The sequence below is a fragment of the Triturus cristatus genome, chromosome 7, assembly GCF_964204655.1.
Source record: "Triturus cristatus chromosome 7, aTriCri1.1, whole genome shotgun sequence".
Lineage (NCBI taxonomy): Eukaryota > Metazoa > Chordata > Amphibia > Caudata > Salamandridae > Triturus > Triturus cristatus.
The window spans coordinates 1327656647-1327676133 of record NC_140590.1 but is presented as its reverse complement, the minus strand read 5'-3'; positions in this window follow the sequence as shown (position 1 = coordinate 1327676133).

Sequence of the window (19487 nt, the reverse complement as noted above, 5' to 3'; positions counted from 1 at the left end):
TCCAATGGCTATTGGAAGATTCTTTAGCACCTAGTACCAAGGAAAAGGCCACATTTTCTACACCAAAGGGGTTATTCTATTTTAAGGTCATGCTCTTTGAGTTGAAGAAAATCTCCTGCTAATTTCTAGCACCTGGTGAACTATGCTCTATCAGGCCTAGTAGTGTTGTGTGGGGCATAACTAGATGACCTTGAAGTGCTTAACAGTTCATTGGAGGACTACCTGAAACATCTAGAAAAGATGTTGGACATGATATAGGGGGAAAACTGACTATCAAGGCACCAAAGTGCCAGGTGTGTAAGTTCACTGTAGTCTATCTTGGACATCAGGTTAGTAAGTGGAATATCTGTCTCTTGCATGCCAAGATTCAGTCAGTGTTGAAGTGGGGGATACACACAATGCTGAGAGCCTTTTTTAGGACTCAATGGTTACTACAGGAGCTTTGTAGCTAAATGTGGAACCATAATGGTCCCTTCCCCAGCTTTGACATACAAGAAGCAGCCCAAAAAAGTGATTTGGACTGAGGAGTGTCCTAAAGATTTTGAGGACCTGAAAAGAGCAGTGTGTGATGCACATGTACTGAAAGTCCTTGACTACAGTCAGGCCTTCATAGTACAGACAGATGCCTCAGACAAGAGAGTTGAAGCAGTACTGTCTCAATTCAATGACAAGGGCAGAGAGTTATCTGGTGCCTTTTATTAGTAATAGGTTACTACCGAGCAGACCCAAGTGGTTGATGGCAATGAAGGAAGTGAAACCCAAGTTGCTGGAATGGACAGTCTCACTGCAAGGTCTGGATTTCATGGTGGAGCTCAAAGCCAGATTGAGTCACGGGAAGGCAGGTTTTTCCGATCTGATGACCAGACCTCTACATCAGTGGGGTAAGTTTACGGATAGTCTGATCTAGGAAGGGTGTCTATTGGTAAATTAATGTCCCCTGTATTGTGTACTGTCTTGTTCCAATACCCTAGTCTGGGTGCATCTGGTATCCTGTTTTCTTTTATTTTGGCACTAATCTATAGAGCTTGCTGAGGCTTACGCCTCTTACTTGACATGACTGGGATCTAGACCGTATATATAATAGGAGGAACAATGGGCTATTTTGAATAGGTCCAGCACACGAGGCCCAATCATAAGTCTAGGTATAGAGGTGTATGCTGTTCCTAAAAGGTGTGATTAAACAAAAAGAGGCCTACAATGGTCTGTTAGTCAGTAAAGTCAGGAGGAATTTCCTCCTTAAGGAAAAAGACCCTCACACACCCAGCCAGCTAGATGTCATTCTTCATCATCAGGTCTGCTCCAAATCGGGGCGGCGCTGCAATCCCCGATCGGCGCCCTTATCGGGTCCTTTTGATGGAGATCTTTATTCCTTATATGCCGATTGGTGTAGTGCGGGTGAGGGCCCTAAGTGTAGTGTGCTCCAATGAAATTTTTTTAAAACAAGTAGTAGGGGCCCAAATTGACAAAAGTTTAATAAGCTGGGTCCCACTCTTGACTAAAACCAAAAAGTGCGCCTCCCTGCAGTAAAGTAGTTAGGTCGGCCCTACAAAGGTCAACATGTTTCTTGCATTGGTTAGTTTAACCGCAATTCATCAGGACCAAGAAATAGAATTTCACACACTTACTGGTAGTGATAGCACCTACTATAGCACTTACCACTGTTACAGCACCCTAATAAGTGGTTACTTATGTTGAAGAAAAACCTAAATGCACCCCGTAGTGATGCATCAAGGGCTCCAACGAATCAGGGCCGGACTATAACACTGAATAGTGCAGTGTTATGTTTCCTAGATACAGGACACATCGATTCCTACCCTTTGTCCAAGCCGACCTTTGTAGCGCCGACCTAACTACTTTACTGCAGGGAGGCGCACTTTTTGGTTTTAGTCAAGAGTGGGACCCAGCTTATTAAACTTTTGTCAATTTGGGCCCCTACTACTTGTTTTAAAAAAAATTTAATTGGAGCACACTACACTTAGGGCCCTCATCCGCACTACACCAATCGGCATATAAGGAATAAAGATCTCCATCAAAAGGCCCCGATAAGGGCGCCGATCGGGGATTGCAGCGCCGCCCCGATTTTGAGCAGACCTGATGATGAAGCATGACATCTAGCTGGCTGGGTGTGTGAGGGTCTTTTTCCTTAAGGAGGAAATTCCTCCTGACTTTACTGACTAACAGACCATTGTAGGCCTCTTTTTGTTTAATCACACCTTTTAGGAACAGCATACACCTCTATACCTGGGATCTAGACCTGTCTTGTGACCTGGAAAGGCACACTATGCATGTCCTCATTGTACGCACAGTGCACTACTATATTTGTGTTTGGTTTAGTACAGCGGTTCTTAGTCTTTTAACTTCCTTGGATACCCAATCAACTACTACTGGAAGACGGTGACCCCCCCCATAGGCATCTCTAAGATTTACACCTCAAAATACTATCTAAACAGACACATATATCGAAAAGCCAAATTAAGGAAATTATTTAATTCATAAAATAAAAAAAAAGTTGAAAATAGACATTTTTCTGGGTAAATATGAGCTTTCCAAAATCTAGGGCCAGATGTACGAAATACTTATTTTGCATTCCCGGAATAGCAACTACTTAGAAATCACTATTTCCGAAATGCTAAATGGTATGTTCAAAAATAGAGATTCCCTAATAGCGTTTTCTAAAGAGTAGGAATCGCTATTAGGAAATTGTGTTATTTTGGTCATACAGGAAGAAATGATTTTGCATTTCTTAATTTGCGATTTCTCAATAGTAAATCGCAAATTAGGAAATGTTGAAGCAAGGGTGACATTCAGTCTAAGACCCCCCACCCCTTGCTGCACTCTGAAAAAAGTGGTGTACATGTAAAGCGCACATATGCCCTAGTGGCATGTGTGCGCTTTATTGCACTTTAAAATAAGCATTTTGGAGTGCTTTTTTAAAATTTCATATGGTTACCATCGACTTTGAGAAGATGGTACCAGTATTTTCTAAATGCCCAATTCGCATTTAGGAAATGCTTTGTACAAGTGCATAGGAAATTTGGGATTATCTATTTGGATTTCGTTTTTTGTGATTCCCAAATGGCCTTTGTACATGACAAAAGGCTATTAAGCATTTCTTAATTGGCAGAAATAGCGATTCAGCCTGTAGGACCGGGGGTCACCAGGCCCTATGGGGGTAGCGTGGCGCGAGCAGGTAGGCACCCAAAGGCTTACGTGTAAAGTGACCATACAGCACACACATCCACTGAGACAGGAAACGCACGCAATAATTGACACCACACAGTATGTTGAATAAAACCAATCAGTTTTATCTAGATCAACATTAGGATCAAAAGCATTTCATTAGGAATAGATTGGCAGTTCATTAGAACATCAAAACCTGGCCTTGAATCAAAGCGCGGCACCTGGCGATCCTGGAGAGCGTCAAACACAGCATTGGCGCCTAGCGCCGCACATGGCAATCCATTAGGGCCTCAAACATTGCAGGTCATGGAAGCGCTAAACATTTCATATCACGGAAGCGCTAAACATTTCATATCACGGAAGCGCTAAACATTGCATATCACTGAAGCGCTATATCTTGCATGTCACTGAAGCGCTAAACATTGCATATCACTGAAGCGCTAAACATTGCATATCACTGAAGCGCTATATCTTGCATGTCACTGGAGCGCTGAACATTACTTTTACCTCTGAGCCCAGGGTATCGCATTAAAGCACTACATCAGAGCCTGGGGTCAAAGCACTGCATCCGTGCATTGAATTAGGCGTTATATCAGAGCCTTGAGTTAGGGCCTCGAGTTCTGGCAGTCTGAGGCAGGGGTGAACAGTCCCCCCTATCTTCCCCAAAACCCTCCCCTCGCTGGTACTCTCTCAGCCCTTCACGGGGCAAGCGTCGGCTGGGCCATGGGCCGGTTCACTCCCATTACCGGGGCATTGGGGTCCCCACGGGGCTCAGTAAATGACTTCTCCGGGGGAGGGGCGAGTCCCGGGCCTCTACTCGGCCGTCCGCCCTCCTCCCCGGGGGTTACCTTGGTCTTCGACCCCTCGCGGGTCACTCCCGAGGTTCCTCGCTCTGGGCGAAGGCTCACTTGCCTCCGAGCCTCTCCTGCCAGCCGCGCGCGCCGCCCGGCGGTGTCCGGGCCGAAGAGGGCTGCTTGTGGAATACCTCCGCTGGAGTTCCGGGCCAGGCGCGCCCGCAGCCGCCAATGACAGAGCGGCCTGCGGGGGCGCGGCCTACCCAGCGAATGGCGAAGCAGCGGGGGCGGCGTTCAGCAGTCCGCCCCCGTCAGGTGACTCTGTGCCTGGCTTCAGGGCCTATCGAGGCCCTCACGGAGTGGCTTCAGGCCTAACGAGGCCTTTCCTTGGATTCCCACGACCCTCTCTCCCCTGAGGGCCGTGTCCCACGGCCCGCGACGGCGGCGGGGGTGCCCCGTCTTCCCCGCGGGTCCCCAGAGATAACCGGGTGCGATCTTTGCGGCACAGGCCCGCGGCGGTGAGTGATTTCCAGGTCCTTTTCAGCGGAGGTGGAGGAAATTAAGGGGTGGCCTGTATCCTGGGGGGGTGGCAATTTGTTCAGCGCCCAGCGCCCCCTTACTCCCACAATGACGCCCCAGCTCGGGGCAGGTAGGTGGAGTGGTGGCAGGCCACACGCTCCTGGCAGAACAAGCTAGGGAGGGGCCCAGGTTAAGTCAGGGAGCGCAGGAGTGGCACAGCGCAGGTACCTGGTTGATCCCCCAGCAGTTCTGTGGTAAGTTTCTGTAGTAAGTTTCTGTGGTAAGTTTCTGTAGTAAGTTTCTGTGGTAAGTTTCTGTAGTAAGTTTCTTTGGTAAGTTTCTTGGCGCTGGTTGGATCTGGCGCCCTTAGTAGTTTGGTTCCTTGGGGGGGGGGGGTTGAGTTGGTGACTAGATAGTTCCTAGTCAGGCTTAGTAGGTTGCCCCTGGGTTCCCCTCCCGCTGGGCCAGATCAGTGGGCTAGTTCAGGATCCCTCACTCAACTTAAAAGGCAGCACCTAAGCCCTGTCACTTTCAGTGGCATAGGTCCCTGACTAGGCCCTACCGCCTACTCCTGCGTAGGTTCCCCCAGGTCTGCGTCGCCCCAACTGACTAAAAATGTTCCCTCCTTTCCTTAAGTATCCCTAGGTCAGGTGACCACCCTCTAAGGCGGCAAAAGCAAAACCCCACCCTTCTTCTAGAAGGTGCCAGCAAGTTCCAGGAGCTTCCCCACTCTAGCTATAGGACAAAAAGGCGGGCTGGTGTCGCAACATTGTTGTAGGGTCCCAGCCAGCTCCTGGCAACTAGGGTGCTACTAAAAAGGCCACTCCGCAGTAGCAGGGGCCTGTGGCAGCCATCTTGGGGGAAGAGAGCACCTGCACCTTAACACTGATTAGCAGTGGAAAGGCGCTCGGAGACCTAAGGCCAACGAAAAAGAGGGTGGAAAAAATGAGGCAAGGGCAAAAATACAGGGAAAGACCACCCTAGGGCTGACAGGTCTAACACAGCCCATTAAGAAATGTGAAATTGCTTTGTACATCTGGTTCTTAGTTTTATTTCTAAAACGCAAGGCGATCTGCAAGACTACCATATCACTTCGACCTTTTTTGCTCCTTAGGCATGCTCTTTTTTTGAAGACACATACCATTGCTGCTTCAATTGAGGTCTCCAATAATTGATACTAGGGTCTGTTCGCTGTAAATGCGCTGCTCTCACAAATCAAGATTATACCAACATAAGTTTCTTAACTTTCAATTTCTTCACATAGACATATACAAAACATTTTAAAACTTTCTATATATAATTTATTATTCAATTAATAATATTTAATTTTATGGCCAGCCAGGACCCCTTGAATAAGTATTGTGGAGCTCAAGGGGTCCGCGGACCACCAGTTAATAAACAGTGATTTCATACATAGAGCAGTGGTGACAGGGTACTGGGTTTTGTGATTCCATAGTTGTAACCAACTCTTTTTATCTATGTGACTAGAGGCAACTGGCCTATTCAGGAAAAGTTGGGCATCAATGCGCTAACCTAGTTCCTAGTGCTAACATCACCAGTGTATGTTGTGCGTTTACGTGGCTTGCATGGTACATGCATTGTGTTCATGAGGAGCCAGTGTCAGAGTGACCCTTGTGAATACCCCTGGCCTGACCATATGTAGAAGGTGGAGGTGCAGTTGTTTTCCCAGACAGTGGAAGCATGTTGCTGATTTCCTGAAGCTGGGTGGAGAATAGCTAGACCTCGAACAAGGAGGTGAGAGAGGACTCAAGACTCCTTTAGAAATTAAATTAGGCCATTTTCTGAGGAGCTGTTGATTAAACTTTCTGTAGCACTGGCATTTGATAGTTGGTGAGGGTGAAGAATGGACTTCAGTGTCTGTCGTTCAAGGCCAAAAGGACCCCTTACGTGAGGCCAGACTTTTTTCTTTTCCCTGACCATTCTTCAGTGTCCCTGATGACAGTCAGGTGCAGAAAGTTCTCACCTTTTTGTGCCTCTCATGTGGGTGGTCTGAAAGTGAAGGCAGTGGATTCACATTACCTGTCTACTTTTACTGGATAAAAATGGGACCCACTTGTTATTCCATTTCCAGTTTCTCTATGACCAAGGAAGGGAGTTCTCCACCTAGTAATCCGAGGACTGCTGTACAGTCAGAGCTGGTGTCTGCCTGAAAGCCAGCTTCCCACAGGTGAGGGGACAGAACCCAAGCCTTAATGAAAAAATGTGATCATCTGATCTAAAACACACAGCCTGCCTGTGGAGAGAGGGAAGGAGCATCCCACCCCTGCAGGAGAAGTGACTGTCCGGATGGAGCCAGGCGCAGTGAGACCCTGGTGCTGGTGGGCTTCGCCACAGTAGGAGGACAGGGGGGGGGGGCAATCTGTGTGTCCCAGCTGTCAGTCAGCAGTGGATTATCCAATTTGTGGCTCCATGCGGTAACCATGGTATCAAGGCTCATCTGTGCCATTGTGACCAATAGAACAATCAAAGCTGACCTGCACCGCGGTGACGAAAACAATGATCGCAGCTGTCCTCCACCATGGTGATCAGGAGAACAATTACTTTTGACCTGCACTGCTACACCTATGAAGAAGATCACAGTTTGTGTGTGTGATGCTGGTCCAGAGAAGATTGTGGCCCTGCCGGAGTCACCTTGCCAAAATGCCCTGAAGTTGGCCAGTCTATGTCTGTGGCATGACCTGCCTACGTGGGGCCTACTGCAACCCTAGAATACCAGCTTTCCAGCCCAAGGCTGATCTGTTGACTGCTTCTACAACCATCTGCCAGCCAAAACCTTGCTACAGTGTGGAAAAGTACTCACTGAAGCCATGCTCTATGTGCCTTACCAGTAGCGAGAGAGGGGGCTGCGTGCTGCTGCAGTCAGACAACCAAGTGACCTCCGGAAGCATTATGGACTCGCCTTGGTGAGATTGGTGGAGCAGGTAAAACAACATTTTTGCATACCTTCTCTATTTTGCATGAAAATACTAATTACGAAATCATTCTAATCACTAACTTGTATTAATTGTTAGGAGTGTTATTACTAATCAATTTGACACCTTGATAAACACACGATACATGTGGGTCTAAATGCTGATTGCATGGCTAATAACTCTATTAATTAACTGTGGTATGCATATTAACTGTAGAATGTGGTGGTATAGAAAATTGCATAATTTATGTTGCTTTTGTGATGGTTTGTGCTCCTGGTATTGCGGAATGGTGAGTATTATCGCTTTAAATGTTGCTATACGCTAGGAAAATACTAATATACATTGGGATTAGTGTGGGTTTAAACATTAGAATCTTCATTTCCGTATAATAACTATTTCTTATGTTTGGTTTGCTTAAGTTGGCATTCGGGCCTACTAAGCCGCAATATTCAAAATGGAGTTCGGAAGTGGCCACCGTCGTGTGAGCGCGATGTCTACTGCGCAGACTCGGATGGCTCTGAAGATCTCCAGGCGACCTCCAATGTGGGCACCCTGTTCCTTGTCAAGGATAAGAACGTGGAGGATTGCCAGAACTCAGCTAGTGTGAATGACAGAAAAGACAATGGTAACCAGAGGTCTACATATTGTTACTTCGGAACTTTTCACATGAGAGCTGTACAAATTAAAGGATGACACATTCAATTCCCTGAGAACCAAGAAACCCTGGGAACAAAGTCAAATATTTCAAATGTTGAGGGCTTAGCCAATCAGGAGTCTTCTACTCTCAGAGATGTTGCAAATTATCTTAGAATTTATTATATAAGGGGAACTTTAGAGAGGGTGGGTAGAAGTGCGTTCCGAATTGCCGTTGGTGACTGCTAATGAGGAGGATCGATTTGCTAACACAATTGCCTGGTTGTAGTAACAAAGCAAGGCCGCAGACAGCTACGTTGGAACATGCGATGTTTATTCCTTCATACAAGATAGGTCTTATCTCTTCAAGCCCCAAGATGAATCTCCCGTTCAGAATCCACCCGGTTACATAGAATACAGAACATAGAATTCACAATGCAAGTTCTAACATTGACGTTACTAACACGCTACAATTAAAGGTATACTTACAATAATACTACACATCCTTCCCCTTTAAAATAAAAACAGAAAACAAAGAAATTAATCACAAACAAAATCACTCAAATGCGCAGGTTTCTTAACAACTCTACCACGCGCAGTTCTTACAGTATCAGATGTAACACACCCCTCTGTTGTTAAAGAGGTTCCAACGCACTCATGTTGAGTCAAATTATTAGAATCAACATGAACATTAGAAGAAACCTCCCCAAACGAAGAAGGTTGAGAAACATTCGGAGTGAAATTATCAATAACAGAATCATTACAATTTTGCAAAGAATCATCCACCATGACAGTTTGAGGACAAGATGTTGAACAAGAATCACAATCCAACATCCACCAAAATAACCTCTGATCTGGTATGACCTCAATTTCATTAGTTGAGTTCTTACTCACAGCTAACCGATTCATATGCCAAATTTCATCGTTGTCAAGAACAACTGTATTATTGTTAATTTTAACAATTTGATGTGGTCGGCTAAACTTACTACTTCCCTTAGGAGTTTTTTTAGGAAGTTTAACACGTACCCACTGACCAATACAAAGATTACACGGTTTACACCCATGCTTTGAATCAAAATAAGACTTATTTTTACGTTGAGACACTTCAATATGTTGTTTGATATCATCCCAATCTAAATGAATACACGAATTTCTATTCATCCAACTTGGATTTTCCTTAGAAAATGGAATTCTACTCCTCATAATGGAAAAAGGACTACAACCAATCGAAGGATGATTAGTAACTCTATAGGACCATAACATTTTCTTTAACTCACTTTCCCAAGATAAGTTAGATTTGTTAGACAACTGAATAATACCTTTAATTATCCTGTTAATCCTCTCCACAACACTATTTCCAGTAGGATTATATAGTGCAGCAAATTTTTGTTCAATTCCCGAAGCACGCAAATACTGCTTCATTTCATCAGATTTAAATTGTACCCCATTATCCGTTAAAATACAGGCAGGAAAACCTTCTCTAATGAATACAGAATCCAAAAACAAAATTACAGACTTTGAGTTTATACGATCAACCAAAGTTAACTCAAACCACTTAGAAAATATATCCACCAGTACAATTACGTACTTAGTGGAACCATCATGCCAAGAAATAGGCCCCATAAAATCCAAACTAAGTTCTTGCCAAGGAGCCTTTGGACAATGTACAGGAAAAGAAGGAGGATTAAGTGTTTTAAGAGTTTTGTCTGCAACTTCACAATGTACACAGTTTCTAACCAAACGTTCAACAGCAACGTCCACCCCAGGCCACCAATACAAAGCTTTAACTCTCTGTTTAGTTCTAGTAATACCAGAGTGACCTTCATGGCACAACTTGATAATTTTTTCTCTTAACGACGAAGGAGGCACAACTTTATCTCCTCTCATCAAAAATGCATCATTAATACTCAACTCGTTCCTGACTTCCCAGAATCCTCTGATTTCATTAGTAATACTCTTTTTGTCAACAATGTGCCAACCCTCAACAACTTTGGCTTTGACTTCTTGAATAATGGTATCATCATTCTCAGCCGCTGACCAATCCGACTGTTCAATACATCCTTGAAAAATATCAACACACGAAACACTGGCTACCGAAAATTCATTCCAAGGACTGCTATCCATTTCAGTTAAAGGTAGAGACATTCTACTTAGAAAATCAGCAGTTCTATTTTGAACACCAGGCAGATACTTAATAGTATACGAGAAATCTTGTAACCTCATAGAGAGTCTGGCAATCCTAGCAGTAGCTCTAGATAACCCTTCCGTAGTAAGAAGTTTGGTCAAGGGCTTATGGTCAGATCTTAAAGTAAAACTCCTACCCCACAAGAATTTTCTAAAGTGTTCTAAAGCCCACACACATGCAAGTGTTTCCCTCTCAATAACAGAATACTTTTCTTCTGATGGGGACAAAGACCTAGAGGCGAAAGCAATGACTACCTCTTTGTTGTTTTCAGAAATCTGGGTAATTACAGCACCCAACCCCTTGGCGCTTGCATCGGTGGTGACAATTGTATCCGCTGAAGGATCAAAACCCTGCAAACACGGAGCTTTGCCAATTGCTTCCTTAATGGACAAAAATGCCCTCTGACACTCAGGTGACCACTCAAAACAAACTTTGTTTTTCAACAAGAGTCTCATAGGATGTGTTTTCTCAGAAAAATTTTGGACAAACTTAGCATAAAACTCAGCTAACCCTAAAAATGACCTTAATTCATCCTTACAGTTAGGAGCAGGGGCATCAATAATAGCACTGATGAGTTTGGCTTTAGGTTTAATTCCCTGATCACTTACTTCATGACCTAAGTAAGTTACACTTCTTTCAGCAAATTTACATTTAGAAATTTCACCCGTCAAACCTTTTGACATTAAAACTTTCAAAACAGATCTTAATCTCTCATCATGTTCAGTTCTGTTTCTGCCCATAATAAGAATATCATCTTGAAAAAAAGTAATGCCAGACATATCACCAAATAATTGATTCATTAGTCTCTGAAAGACAGCGGCTGCAGAAGCCAAACCAAATGGCATTCTGCAAAATTGGAAACACCCAAAGGGAGTGGCAAACGAAGTAAGACTTCTGCACGAAGAATGAAGCTCAATTTGGTGATATGCTGCAGAAAGATCGATAGTGGAAAACCACTTGGAACCCCTTGTTAATGACAGCATTTCATCAATTCTTGGTAAAGGGAACTGATCTACGATAATATTCTCATTTAAGTTCCTAAGGTCAACACACAAACGAATTTTTCCATTGGCACGCCTGGCAACTACCAATGGAGAAACCCATTCAGAAGCTTCTATAGGTTCAATAATTCCAGCACTAAGTAACTTGTTCAATTCAAGCTTAACTTCTTCCCTGACAATTAAGGGTATGTTGCGTGCCTTAAAAATTTTAGGAACAGCAGAGGGTTTTAATCTGATAAGGTGTGTAAACCCTTCAAGTTTGCCAATTTTCCCATTAAAGACCTCATCGAATTCATTAATCACCCAAGATTTAGTGTCTGAACTTTCGCCAGCGACCAACACTTGTTCCGGACTATTGGGATTAAGGATAATACTAAGTGCTTTTTGGTCCCTCCAACCTAAGACTGAAGGACCATCAAAAGCAATGTACAGTTTGCAAACTGCGTGTCTTTCTTTGAATTGAAATTTAAGTTTCCTGAAACCAATTATATTTATTTTCTCCCCTGTAAAACTTTCAGGAGAAATGTCAGGAGGTTCTAAATGTGGACCCAGAACATCAATAAACTTCTCCTCCCATATAGGCTTAGCTATAATTGTGAACGGGGAACCTGAGTCAGCAGCCACCTGCAAAGGTATACCCCCAAAGTTAATAATACACAAAGGTTTACTCTTATCGGAGCTTGTAATGTTAATAACAATAGACTTCTTTTGACAAGTAGAAGAATTATGAGAACATTGATCCTCATCAGCATCACTATCTGAAGAATCTGAATTTTCTGTAAGGCAAGCAATTTGACTAGATTTCTTAATAACTTTCTTTCTATTACAAACTTTGGCTAAATGACCAACAATTCCACAATTTGAGCATTTTGAAGATCTAGCATAGCACATCTCAGAACTAGCATTATGTTTAGAGCTACCACATCTATAACAAGCAAAATTCCCTTGGTATTTGGAAGTACTCTTTTTAGAAGGCTTGTGGTTTACAGAATGTTTTTCATAAGAATTGCTCTTCTCCTTTTTCTTTGAGGCAATCATGTTAACAACGGGTTTTTCCGTACTTTCAGTAATTGCCTTTGCACTTCTCTCTGACAACTCTGCTTTTTTTATTAAAGTAGTAATATCCTTCAAACTAGAGTCTCCTTCAATCCAAAGTTTATCTTGAATACTTTTATTCTTTTGACAGACAACTAATTGATCTCTAATCATGTCATCATGAAGAATGCCGAATTTGCATGGAATCGCCAAAATTTTAAGTGAAGAAATATAATCCTCGATGGTTTCGTTTTGTTGTTGTTTCTTTTTATAAAATGTACGTCTGGAGATTGCAACGCACACAATAGGCGCAAAGTAATTATCTAAATCCAGAATTGCACATTTAAAAGTATCAACATCTCCAGCCCTTTCCGCTTTTTGCATCTGATTATAAATTCTTAAACCTTCAGGTCCAAGACAATGCATAAGAATTCTTTTTTTTCTTTCAGGCGAGAGAATACCACTATTATCTTCCAATGTTGCAATGTAATTTAGTAAATACTCTTTCCAATCAATCCATTTGACAGGTGGTTCCCCAGGACTTGTGAGGAACTCTTTCGGAGTATTTAAGTTAACTCCAACAACTACATTGTTTACGACATTGGAGACAGCAGACGAGGTTTCTGCATTCCTTTCCATTTCACTGTATTATTAGAATGAAACAAAAAGAAGAAGAAAAAAAAACTAACCAGAAATCCTGGAGCTTGATGGAAACGCTTACTGTTCAACTGTGAAGAAATCCAACTCAGCGAGAAGAAAAACACTTCAGTTTCGCAGATTCCCGATGTTGCTAGGGAACTGAAAACAACAAAGCTTTGTCAGACAGAAAACAATATGGCGGCACGTAGAGGTCACGCAGCGTGACCTGGAGAACGCCCCACAATGCCTTGCGTCGCTTAGTTGCATACGACGACTGCCACAGAACGTCGCGTTTGAAGAATGCCAGCACGAGAGCGCTCGAGACCAGCAACGGTAACTAGATTTAACTGTAATCAAATATTTCTTTGAAATACAGGATCTAGTTTAAAATGTAAGAGAAAGCACTCACGATGTCTGCCAGCAACGTTGAACAGTCCGTTAAATTTCTTTCCGTAGAAGCGAAGGAAAAAAAAACGAATTTCCTGAAAAAAAATAAATTTTTTCTTGTCTCGAAGGAAACGCCAACGTGGGATGAGAATAATCCCTCAACTCGTCGCCAATTTCTGTAGTAACAAAGCAAGGCCGCAGACAGCTACGTTGGAACATGCGATGTTTATTCCTTCATACAAGATAGGTCTTATCTCTTCAAGCCCCAAGATGAATCTCCCGTTCAGAATCCACCCGGTTACATAGAATACAGAACATAGAATTCACAATGCAAGTTCTAACATTGACGTTACTAACACGCTACAATTAAAGGTATACTTACAATAATACTACACTGGTCCATTCGATAACTTTGGGACTGTGTTGTGCCGAGCGAAAAGAACTTTCCTGGACTCATTTAGGTCTTAGCCTGCATTTGACTGAACGATTTTACCAGAAGGGATTATTGATTCGTGTAGGGCTGATTGGTTTTCGGGAACTGGTCACCGGTGTCGAGATTTAAGTAAATATAATTGTTATGCAAATTTGTGCCAAATTATTCATTGAACAGATCTGATTATTTACTGACTATGCCAACGAATGAGAATTAATTAGATAAACTAAACATTGATTAACAAAAATGAGTTTGTTATTCTTTTAATAAGGTATTCATTAATCACAGGTTCCGAAGCTTTAATGTGTTTTAGCTGGTTCTAAATCACCATCAACCAGTCCAACTAATTGGTCCATCGACCAAGTGGTGGAGTGCCTTGATGTTAAAGTTAGGATTCTATAAGTACAGATGTATAGTATGTAGATAATGTAAATATTTCCTTCTATAGGTAATAAGGTGTCCCCCCACATGTCCAGCACCTCTTTCCATCCTGTGCGCAGATTCGGGTGAGACGTATGAGTGTTGGTGTTATGGGCGCCACCAATGAATTTGTGTGTGAATGAGTTAGTGTGACGTCGGGTCTGGGACGCAGGGAGGATATGTAAATTTGCCCTTTTCTGCTGGAGCAAGATAAAGACTGTATAAACTGTGAGGGACTGAAAATCACTGATTACTAATAAAAGGCGCAATCTGTACCTGAGGCTACATCACACTTCATTGTCATTCCTACTGGAGTGAACTGCCTGGAGTAGGAGGGTGAGGAACACAGGGGTTGTGGGTATAAGATAGTGAGTTGAGACAAAATCAGCCTCAGTGCCCAGGACACTAAATTGCCTCTCAGCGCTACTTCAACATATATTAAAGTTCTGTTCTCCTTCAAAGTGAAGCACTAAGTTGGACAATCACTTATTGCACTGCTGGCTGATTGTTGAGTTCTGAGCTTAAGCACTCCCACATTACCTCCCTATGCATCTTGTGACTGCCCACCATCTCTACCATTGAATGTCAAGTGCTGAAGGGGCTGTTCTTTGCCCAGTTTGCCCAGCTATAGTAGCATGGACCCCGGAACATCAGAGGCAAACTACTGCAACCAACACAGTTGAGGCATATTAGCCCTTGCTGGACCCATCGCACCCTGAATGGGGTCTGACAGGGCGGCAGAGATGTATGAACAGGATGGCAAAGACACGTGGACTGGAAAGAATAGAAAAGAAGAAACAGACAAAGAAGCAGAGGATGAGAGCCAGGGAGCCATACAAGAAAACAATGAAACTGAGCACGGACAAAGAAGCACGGACCATACATAGGGGAGACATAACAAAAGATACAAGGAAAAATAAATATGTGGACAAGGAGACAATGCAAATATCTCAAGGAAATCAATATGAGGACAAGAAGATACAGGCATGAATATAGAAAGAGGAGATCAGAACAATCCTTTTTTTGTCCCGCTTAGCGCTAAGATGCCTCCGGGCATTAGTTTGCGCTCACTCATTCAAAAGACACACAAGAGAGCAAGGGAAACTCTGTTATGGCAATAGAAAGATATTAATACATGGACAGTGTCAGCGCCTTTCACAAATACATTTAATGGGTTGATGCACAGGATCAGTGCATTGTGATCACAAAAAAAGCACGCAGTACCTTGCGAATTGAAAGGAAACCTTCACAGGACAAATTCAAACTCAAACCCATAAAGGTTTATTAAACATTTAGAAATGATTCCAGAAGGCAAAAATAGTTAGTTAGATACAGATCAGCATCAAGAATGCATAAAAATAAAGCCAAGTCAAGCGGTTATAAGCTACTGGAATTTGCCAGAACCAAAATAGAGTTAATCAAAGAAAGAGCACTCAGTTTAAAAGTCAACAGAGGGTCGTAATATAAATGAGAGAACCATTGTACACGATGACTGCTCAGTTGAAAGGCAGGGAAATTCTAAATATAATGTAATGTTATGCTATGCTATGCTATGTTATGCGATGCTATGTTATGGTATGTTAAGTTATGCTATGTTATGTTATATGTAATTGTAAAGCGCACTATCACTCACAAGGGTATACTGGCACTGAGCATGTGTGTACCTAGTTCCGACTATGGTAGGTTGGTTAATTGATAAAACAGGCCTTCAGCTTCTTGCGGAATTCAGGAGTGATGTAATAGAATGTCTGTCCTCCCGATCTGGTTCTGTGTATGTGTGGGATGTGTGTTTGTAGGAGTCCTGCAGAGTGGAAGTGTATGGGTGGTTTGTAGACAAAGATGCAGCTGTTCTGGTTAGTGGGGCCTAAGTTGCATCGTGCCTTGAATGTGCAAGTAAGGAGTTTGAAATGAGCACATTTGTATAACGGGACCCAGTGTAGCTCCCTGAAATGTGGTGTGATGTGAGTTCTATAAAGGAGATTGAGGATGAGTCTATCTGCCGATTTCTGAATGGTTTGTAGTCTAGTGAATTGTTTGGTGAACCCTGGGTAGAGGGTGTTCCTGTGAACTTACTTGCTGGTGACTAGGGTGCGAGTGACAGTTTTTCTAATGTCACTTGCGAGCCATTTGAAGATCTTCCTCAGCATCTTCACGGTTTGGAATTATGTAATTGACTTGTACAGTCATGTACAGTTTTCTGTCAATGATTATTCTGAGGTTCCTGCTGTGGATGCTGGGTATGGATCCTATATTCGGCCGGCCACCAGTTGGAGCCTATGGCGAGGTGTTCTTGCAGAAGATCACTGCTTCTGTCTAGTTGGTGCTGAGCTTGAGTCAGTTGTCCTTTATCTAGTTAATGATTTCAGTCATGCAGACAGTAAACATTTTTTGTGTTGTGGGTCTTTTCCCATAGGAAAAGTATGAGTTGCGTGGCATAGGAGAGGATGCTGATGTATGTGCAGGTGATGTTGGCCAGAGAGATCATGTATGCATTGAAGAGCATGAGAGTGTGTGATGAACTTTGAGGCACTCCATAGATGAGTTTGCTGGCATCAGAGGAGCTAGGCTGACAGCATCTGTTCTATTGGTTAAGAAGAAGGAGCACATCCAGTGGAGAGTGGGTCCTTAGATGCCCATCTCATGCAGGTGCCTGATAAGGATGGGGTGTGAGACCATATGAAATTCTACAGAGAGGTCCAGGAGAACAAGGCTGCCTTGTCTTCTCTGTCAAGGATCATGCAGATTTCGTATGTGGCAGCAATGAATAAGGTTTCAGTATTGTGGTTGAGCTTGAATCCGAACTGTGTGGTGTCAAAGAACTGTTGTTTGCTGAGGTGGTCCTTGAGGCGTTGGTTGATTAGATTTTATGGCATGACACGGAGGCCAATATTATGCAATCTCCTTTTATTGCCAGCTCACAGCAGCAACAATTAGTGATAACTTAGAACTTTCAAAACATTCTAAACATCTATATAGACTAGTAACAAGCAGCCATCTTCCTTCTTTTATTCTGCGTTGCGAATGGTATAAATTTAATCCAGACAATTTCCTCATGAATAACTGTAGGAGAGACAGTGTTCCATGACCAAGGCACGTCACTCTGAAAGAAAGTAAATAAAACGTTAATCTACCCTGGCAGGTATTAGTGGTGGGATAATCTTAGCCTCCGTGTCTTTAATAAAATCCAGATTTTCTGTTCAACAGGCTGTGGAAAATCTACATTTTATGGCATGACACGGAGGCCAATATTATGCAAGTTCAAAGTGCATTCAATACATTATCAATTACATTAGACAATGGTTTAAAGTAGCAGCTTTTAAACATGTTTTCGTTAGACCAATCGGCTGCTCTTAAAATATCTTGTAAACTTCCTCCTAAGGTGAAAGCTTTTGAGGCTGAGGCACCTCTAAGTGAATGAGCTCCATAAACAGATATGTCTACACCCCCTTCAGACATGACATCTTTCACCCATCTAGCTAAGGTAGCGGGTGAGACAGCTTTGTGAGGTCTTTTGTGAGATATAAGAAGTTGTGTGACATCGTTCCTCAAGTTAAGGGTTCTCTTTTCATATTCTTTCAAACATTCCACCACACACAGTCTAGGATTAGCAGAGAAGTAAGGGTAGAAAATGGTTGAGGAAAGTGTTTTAGTTCTTCTTTTAATATAGAAGCAAACTCCTTCAGGTTAATAAGCTTTACTGGTGACATCTAAAGCTCTAAGATCGGATGTACGTCTAAGTGAAACGAGACAAAGGAGGGTTGTGAGTTTATAAGAGAGTTTTTTAAGTGACAAAAGGTGATTATCACCCCATTTGTCTAAAACTTGAAGGATCAGCTTAACATCCCAAAGAGAAGTTTACTTAGGTATTGGAGGTTTAAGGACCCTAATGCTTCTCATAATCCTCCTTGTCACGGTATTCTGGCCAACAGGGAGTCCGTCTATCAGGGAATGACCAGCAGTGATGGTTGATCTGTAGATATTTACTGTCCTATAGGATAAACCAGATTCGAATAATTCTGTTAGGTAATTTATTACGTAGACTACATCAGTTAAAATGGGATTGATATCCCGTTAAATACACCAGCAAATCCATTTGTTCCATGCCAGTCTATATGCCTTTCTTATTCCAGAAGCCCAAGACTCAGATATGAGTCTGAAAACATCTGGCGAAAGGCCAGGGATTTCCCACTGTCTCCGGAAATCTTCCATGCCATCAGAGTGAGGGAGCCTTCTTCTATTAGAGGATGTATTTCCCCTTGAGGTCCCAGGAGCAGGGTTTTGAAGTGGGGAATTAGTAAAGGGAAGTCTATTGACATTTCTAGGATAACGGGGAACCATGCCTGAGATTTCCAAAGGGAGGTTACCACTACTACAGTTTCCCTGAGTCTGCGTGTATGTAAGAGGAACCTGGGAAGCATGACAAATGGAGGGAAGGCATATGGTCTTAGACCTCTCCAGTCCTGTAGGAAAGCGTCTACCCCAACTGCTTGAGGGTCTGGTTTCCAGCTGAAAAACTGTCAGCTGAGTATTGAGCCTGTCTGCAAAGAGATCCATGTCGAAAGGGCCCCATATGTGATGTATGTGTAGGAAATCTCTGTTCAGTCTCCAATTGCTGGAGTCCTTGAAATTTCTGGAGAACCAGTCGGCTACTCCATTGCTCAGTCCAGGAATGTGTTGTGCTACAACTGAGTTTCCTTTGCTTAAACAGTAACCCCAAAAGTCCTTCACTAGTTCCGCTAAGTCTTTGGAGTGTGGACCTCCCATCTTGCTCACATAGCGGACTGCGGAAGTGTTGTCCATGCGCAGCATTACACAACATTTCATCTTTTCTTGAGTGAAGCTCCGGACTGCGAAGGAGCCCGCTAGGAGTTCCAAGCAGTTGAGGTGCATGTTCCTCTCTTGCTCCGACCAACGACCCCCTGTTGAAGATTTTTCTCATATCGCTCCCCAACCCTCTAGGCTTGCATCTGAGTCTATCACTAATTCGAGTTCCTCCCTGAAGATTGCTCTTCCGTTCCAAGCTTGTGCGTTCTTGAGCCACCATTCCATTTCTTCCCTCGAGTCCTGATATAAGGACAAGGTTTGAGAGTATGATTGATGTTTTCGAAGGCATCTCTTTTTTAGCCTTTGAAGGGCTCGATAATAGAGAGGTCCGGGGAATATGGCTTGGATGGTGGAAGATAGGAGACCCAGGATCTTCGCTAAGTCTTTCAGAGTAAGAGACTTTGCTAATAATACTTTATTTCCTTTTGCAGTCTTTTTAGTTTGTCTCTGGGTAGGCGAAGCTCTGTGCGGAGGGTGTCTATGACAAATCCCAGGAATTGTGTG